Genomic DNA, 7,933 nt, shown 5'->3' with positions numbered 1-7,933 from the left:
TATGGGCATAATTATAAAATCTACAGTTGCAGGAAACTTCTTCTTCTTTTTCTTCTTCTTCTTCTTCTTTCGGCTGCTCCCATTAGGGGTCGCCACAGCAGATCAACTGTTTCCATTTCTTCCTGTCCTCTGCATCTTGCTCTATCACACCAGCCACCTGCATATCCTCTCTCACCACATCCATAAACCTTATCTTAGGCCTTCCTCTTTTCCTGTTACCTGGTAGCTCCATCCTTAGCATCTCTTTCCCAATATACTCTGCATCCCTCCTCAGCACATGTCCAAACCAACGTAATCTTGCCTCACTGGCTTTGTCTCCAAACCTTCCAACCTGGGCTGACCCTCTAATATACTTATTCCTAATCCTGTCCATCCTTGTCATACCCAGTGCAAATCTTAACATCTTCAACTCTGCCACATCAAGCTCTGACTCCTGCCTTTTTGACAATGACAATGTCTCCAACCCATATAACACAGCTGGTCTCACTACCCTCTTGTAGACCTTCCCTTTTATTCTTACTGGTACTCGTCTGTCACAATTCACTCCTGACACTCTTCTCCACCCACTCCATCCTGCCTGTACTCTCTTCTTCACCTCTCTTCCGCACTCACCATTACTCTGAACTGTAGATCCCAAGTACTTAAACTCATCCACCTTCACCACCTCTACTCCCTGCATCCTCACCATTCCTCTATCCTCCCTCTCATTCGCACACATATATTCCGTCTTAGTCCTGCTGACCTTCATTCGTCTTCTCTAAAGCATATCTCCACCTCTCCAGGGTCTCCTCCACCTGTTCGCTACTCTCACTACAGATCACAATGTCACCTGCAAACATCATAGTCCATGAGGACTCCTGTCTGATCTCGTCTGTCAACCTGTCTATCACCATTGCAAATAAGAAAGGGCTCAGAGATGATCCTTGATGTAATCCCAGCTCCACCTTAAATGCATCTGTCACTCCCACCGCAGACCTCACCACTGTCACACTACCCTCGTACAAATCCTGTACCACTCTTACATACTTCTCTGACACTCCCGACTTCCTCATACAATACCACAACTCCTCTCTAGGCACCCTGTCATAGGCTTTCTCTAAATCCACAAAGACACAATGCAACTCCTTCTGACCTTCTCTGTACTTCTCCATCAACACTCTCAGAGCAAACATCGCATCTGTAGTGCTCTTTCCTGGCATGAGACCATACTGCTGATCACTAATCATCACGTCCCTTCTTAACCTAGCTTCCACTACTCTTTCCCATAACTTCATGCTGTGACTAATCAGTTTAATCCCTCTGTAGTTACTACAGCTCTGCACATCACCCTTATTCTTATAAATTGATACCAAAACACTTTTTCTCCATTCCTCAGGCATCCTCTCACTTTCCAAGATTTCGTTAAACAATCTAGTTAAAAACTTCACTGCCATTTCACCTAAACCCCTCCATGCTTCCACAGGTATGTCATCGGGACCAACAGCCTTTCCATTCTTCATTCTCTTCATATCTATCCTTACTTCCTCCTTGCTAATCCTCTGCACTTCATGATTCACTATCCACACATCGCCCAACCTTCTCTCTCTCTCTCATTCTCTTCATTCATCAGCCCCTCAAAGTACTCTTTCCATCTGCTCAATACATTCTCCTCGCTTGTGAGTACATTTCCCTCATTATCCTTTATCACCCTTACCTGCTGCACATTTTTACTAGCTCGGTCCCCCTGTCTAACCAATCGGTATAGGTCCTTTTCTCGCTCCTTAGTGTCCAACCTTTCATACAACTCTTCATATGCCTTATCCTTAGCCTTCACCACCTCTCTCTTTGCCATGCACCTCATCTCCTTATACTCTTGTCTACTTTCTTCATCTCTCTGAGAATCCCACTTCTTCACCAACCTCTTTCTCTGTATACTCTCCTGTACTTCTTCATTCCACCACCAGGTCTCCTTGTCCTCCTTCCTCTTTCCAGATGTCACACCAAGCACCTTTCTAGCCATCTCTCTTACTAGCTCTGCTGTAGTTACCCAGCTATTCGGTAACTCTTCACTGCCACCCAGTGCCTGTCTTAACTCTTCCCTGAACATCACCTCACAATTACCCTTTTTCAATTTCCACCATTTGATCCTTGGTGCTGCCCTCACACTCATCCTTCTCTTCTTGACACCAATGTCATCCTACAAACCACCATCCTGTGCTGCCTAACTACACTTTCCCCGGTCACCACTTTACAGTCTCCAATCTCCTTCAGACTGGCCCTTCTACATAAGATATAATCCACCTGGGTGCATCTTCCTCCACTCTTGTATGTCACCCTATGGTCCTCCCTCTTGTTAAAATACGTATTCATCACAGCCATGTCCATCCTTTTCGCAAAATTCACTACCATCTGACCTTCTGCATTCCTTTGCTTAACAACATACCTACCCATCACTTCCTCATCCCCTCTGTTCCCTTCACCAACATGCCCATTGAAATCTGCTCCAATCACCAGTCTCTCACCCTTGGGTACAGTCATCATCAATTCATCTAACTCACTGCAAAAATTTTCTTTCTCATCCATCGCACACCCAACTTGTGAAGCATATGCACTAACAACATTCATCATTACACCATCAATTTCCAGCATCATAAACATCACCCTATCCAACACTCTTTTCACCTCCAAAACACTCTTAGCATACTGTTCCTTCAGGATAATGCCTACGCCATTTCTCCTCCCATCCACACCATGATAAAACAATTTGAAACCACCTGTGATACACCTAGCCTTGCTCCCCATCCATCTGGTCTCTTGCACACACAATATACCAACCATCTTTAGGTCCATCATAGCAGCTAGCTCTCTCCCTATATCAGTCATACTGCCAACATTCAAAGTTCCGACCCTCACTATCACAGTCCTAGCCTTTACCTGCCTTCAGGCATGCCTTCCGCCTCTTCTCCTCCTTTGGCCAACAGTAGCCCAATTACCGCCAGCACCCTGTTGGCCAACAGTACTGGTGGCAGTTGTTGTTAACCCAGGCCTCGACTAATTCGGTATGAATTTCTGTACTGTTTTCTGCATGTATGGTTTGGCAAAATTTTACACCAGATGCCCTTCCTGACGCAACCCTCCCCATTAATCTGGGCTTGGGACCAGCACAAAGAAATGCACTGGCTTGTGCATCCCCAGTGGCTATTAACTGTAAAACCAACACTGTGCACCTTTGCTTGTATGTGAATGTGAATGTGGCAAACAAACTTAGCTTTTGCTTTACTGTAAGTTTTGTGACACTGTCATTCTTATATAGGTTATTTCCTCACAAATGGGTGAACCAGTTTACATTGTGTAAATAAAAGTTAGTTATTTGGAAGAAACTGGGTGTGTTTTCTGACTAAAACATCACAACTGTTAGATGGAGCAGGTATCTCTTCTTTTATGACTTACTGACGGCAATTTTTCCCCCATAACCAGTTTAGACGATCCGTGCCTGAGTTGAATAGTGAGTTGCTAGAGGGATGTCCAAGGTGTTCCTGTCCAAGGGATTATGATAATTGCAGTCAAGCAGTTTCTCCATACAAGTACTATTTACACCAAAGGAATGGTGGTGGTCGTTACAAAGTCCATGGTACAAATGAGAGTAAAATTCCCGCTGAAACCACTGAACATTATCAGGGATGTAGAAGCCTGTCTTGTCACTTTTGAACATGTAGCTATCCAGGAAGGCTGCAACCATAGCATTTGGGCTAAAATTCTAGCAGATCACCTCACAGAAAAGCCCCTCCATCATTACATGGGCATTCTAACTTGGACTGTACTGACTTTGATTAGGTAAAGAAAAAACTGTTATCAGAGAGAGAGGAGTCATCTCAAAAATTCAGGCCCTCAAGTTTAATGAATGGAATTTTTCTAGATGAAAGACAGTCAGGCACAGTTATATGAGTTTAAACATATTGTGAAGTTTTGGCTTGACTCCAAAGGAGAAAAAGGTAAAGAAACTGTGATGGAGATTCCAGTAATAGACCACATCAAAAGAGCATTACCATCATTCATTAAGAACTGGATGTATCAGAGAGACCTGCAGAATGCTGCGAGAATTTTATGCTATAAAAATATTATAAAAATGCATATAATAAAAGTACTGATAAGTCAGTGAACAGAGGGAAAGAGACACATCTCCCATATTCTGCTTTAGATGAGGGAAGACAGCAAATGTAGTTAAATGCCTGAAAGGGAACAGCAGAACAGAAACTTGCATTCAGACAACTAAGAATGAGGGTGGGGTGAGAAAGCTATGCAGTGTGGGACAAAGCAATGGCCTATCTAGTTGAATCAGCCTTATGTTATTGTATCTCTAAAAATGAATGAAGCATACAGTTAGGATGTAAGAACAGGAACTGCAAGGTTTATTTTACCCTGGGAACATAAGCAGTCTAGTACATTTGTAGAAAAAGTTCACTCATTGAAGACTATAGAAGGAATATGTTCACATGGGGAGAAGAACCAGAAGAAACAGTACTCAGTTGCTCAGGTTGAGGTACATACCTAATGCAGGAATGCCAGTGGTACCTTTTCTTCATAACGCTGTTATCATCAATAAATATTCCTATTCTTTAAATCTAGTTGGAAACACTGGGAGGAAAGCAACAGCTAGGAGACTTGTACGTACCTTATTGTATAGATTATGTTTACACAGTATGGCAATCCATTGAACAGAGGTGCCTCACCCAGTCTAGAGTTAAGGGAGACTAAAGGAACATTAAGTCTTGGAGTTACTACAGAAGTTCTGGGCAAAACAAAGTCAGAATAAATGTCTCTAAACACAGGTCTGCTTGACAAAGGTAAATGGTAAGGACCATACCTCTCAACCTGGAATCATCAAAAATATGTACAAAGACCCATGAGAAATTGGTACAGATCTGTATGCTATTTAACATTAAATGTGCATATATAATTGTGTAACCCAACCCACTCTAATGGAATTGTGGGATACCAACTTTCAAATGCAAACTGAAGAACAGACAACCAAAATATGGCCCCAGAGTCCCCTTGCAGCCATTCCAATATCCCACTACTTGGCTATTTTGGATTTTCACCCCATTTACCATAAACATTGTAATGTGCATACCACTTTAATTCTATAATGATTATTTGGATTTTATTTTACATTTTATAGCACAAACACTAATAGACATCTGGTAAACAAAGCAATACAGTCTCACAATGAAAATAGACTTAGCATTAAAACTTCTCTGCCATTGACACTCCATTTCATTGAAACAGTATTAAAACTCACATTCAAAGAAAATGCATCTGGCCAATGGCGGATAAAGATTACCTTTGGGCTGTTTTCAAATCATAGGCCCCTTGCACAAGAAACATACATATGTTCTTTGATACACTTTCCCGTCTGTATTATTAAATAATATTCCTTGTATAATACAGCACATTTGTTAGAGTACATTTAAATTTATTGTTTTGAACATTTTTCCAGTAAGAAATTAAATAAAATGCATGAACCAATAATGACAAAACTGCCCAATTCAGAACAATTCCATCATAAAAGTCTACACAAACTTCTACAATCCACTAGTATCAGTAAATATGTACAGTCTCTGCAGAAGTAAAAGTCATATAAATAATTCCACATTAAAGAGATCTGTAACTAATGAAGTGGTTGTTGCTAGCAAATAGCTTTACATTTCATTGTTTCATCTACAAGTAAAGTGTCTGCTGCCCTTGAAGAATAAATTGCCTATGTCACATTAAAAAATGATAAGCTAGTAATATTTCAATGGAGAATGGATGGCAAACTGATAACAGGTTTATAGTTACTAGGTATCTCTGCCAAAGGAGGACATTTTCAGGACTGCAGCATCTACCCCCTGTAAAAGTACAACACAGTACAGTATCAGCAATCAGTCTACATACTATGGAAGTAGAACCCACAGCCTTCTGCAGCAAAAGCAAGTATGCTACCTGTTGTGCTACTAGCAATGCAAGTCAATTTTGCATAAGCAGCACTAAATGTATCTTTCCCTGAAGAACTGTGCAGCAGAAGAAATTAGGAAAAAGCCAAAATTTATTTGGGGGCGGGGGCAAAGGCCCGAAACCAGGGACACATTTTAAACATTGCTTATATAGTCTTAGAAAGTTACTAGAATAAAATGTTGTGTTACCATGTGTTTGCTAAAAGGAAGACAAACTTAAATTGCTATCATTATTTAGTGAATTCAGTTCTCACTAAGGTGGCAGAAAACCACAAATTTTAAGATGAACAGACCAAAAATATGAGCCAAAAATCTGGACATCCTGTAAAAATCTGGACAGTTGAGAGATATGGTAAGGACTGTCCAGTGATGAGACATGGTCTCAAGAACCCAATGTATGATCAAGTCTACAAAATGAAAGAGTGAAGATTAATAACAGATAACCACAGAAAGAATATGGGGCTTCAGAACAGGAAACTAATGAGTGGAGTCCCTGAAACTTCAACCATGAGTTGAGAAGAAGGTAGTAAAGAACAAAAAAAAATCACAGAGTAAACACATGGCTTCAGGTAAACAGACAGTTGAGGTAGAGCCTTCATCATTTGGTGTGAACCACCTTTTGATAGAGAAGAGTGAGACTTGAGCATCCATGTGCTTTCCATGTTTAGGGAATAAACAAGACCCTCCACCTTTCAGAACATGAGTAAGAGGCAGATCCCAGTCTGACTGACCTCCAGAGAGGCAGGCTGAGCTTTGAAAGTGGCAAATGGGAAGACAAAAACCTTAACCAATGTGAAAGAAAACATTTCCAGGATAGTGGGAGGAAATGCCCCTCACAGAATGCTAAGAACCTTATCCCTAATTTGATTTACTGAAAAATCCTCTCTACAGAGTAAACCATTTGTAGAAATGTTTATAAAAATTGCTCAAAAAATTAGGAATGGAAAGAGTCACAGGCAGAATTTGCTGGCAAGGTATTTTAAAAGAAATTGAAAAGTTTTAGACTGACTGTCCCTATCCAAGGCATCTATCTTCTGGTCCCTATGTCTATTATTGAATTCCCTTTGAGAGGATCATTGGTCAGGTCCAGCAGTGGACACCACAAGATAGTGACAGTACTAGACTATGCCACTGACTTGCCCAAAGCTATCCTTCTCAGGAAGGATAATTTTAGAGAAATTGCTGGGATACTAGTCCTACTGTTTTCATGGGTAGGATTATCTAACACAACAGGCCAGGGAACATCCTTTATGTCAAAACCACTTCCTTCTGTATCTATCGGTTAAACAGCTAAGGTCTTCACATCATATGTCCAGACAGATGGCTTATTACAGTTGTTTAACTGAACTTTGAAATTGATGTTAAAAGGTACTAGAGAAAGAAAGAAAGAACTGGGAGCAATGATTGCCATACTTAGTATTTACAATTTGTGAAGTACCCAAACTTTGTTAGTATTTAGACCTTTTGAATTATTGTTTGTCAGGAGACCCAGAACAGACCCTGAGTACTTTTACATACAGTGAAAGAAACATGGAAAGAAGATAAGATACCTTTTAAAAGTGTCATTGCATAATATACAGATTTTTAAGAAGGGCTGAAGGCTTTAATGCTGATATTACACAAACACATCGAAAGTGGACAGGAGAGCCAATAAAGAGTATATAACATGATGTCAGAGAGTAGGATATTTCAGGATGGGCAAGTCCTGGTTCTGTTCCCTACATCTAAAAACACAATTCTGTGCGATAGTTATAGAGTAAAAAAATAAGGTATGTTACAAAGTCAGGAAACAAAGAAGGAGATGTGTTGAGCATATCTATCATGCAAATGTTATGAAACCATGAAAGGAAGTACACATAGCCAGAGCATGGTATCTGAGGGAGCAGCCCATCAAAAAATGTGTGTTTTCAATCCTTCCATTCTTAGCAGTAGTACTTCAGACCTTCTGCCAGCCTCAAAAG

The sequence above is a fragment of the Protopterus annectens genome, chromosome 1.part0 (genome assembly GCF_019279795.1).
Source record: "Protopterus annectens isolate FY-2018-M chromosome 1.part0, PAN1.0, whole genome shotgun sequence".
Taxonomy (NCBI): domain Eukaryota; kingdom Metazoa; phylum Chordata; order Ceratodontiformes; family Protopteridae; genus Protopterus; species Protopterus annectens.
This window is presented reverse-complemented; position numbering follows the sequence as displayed.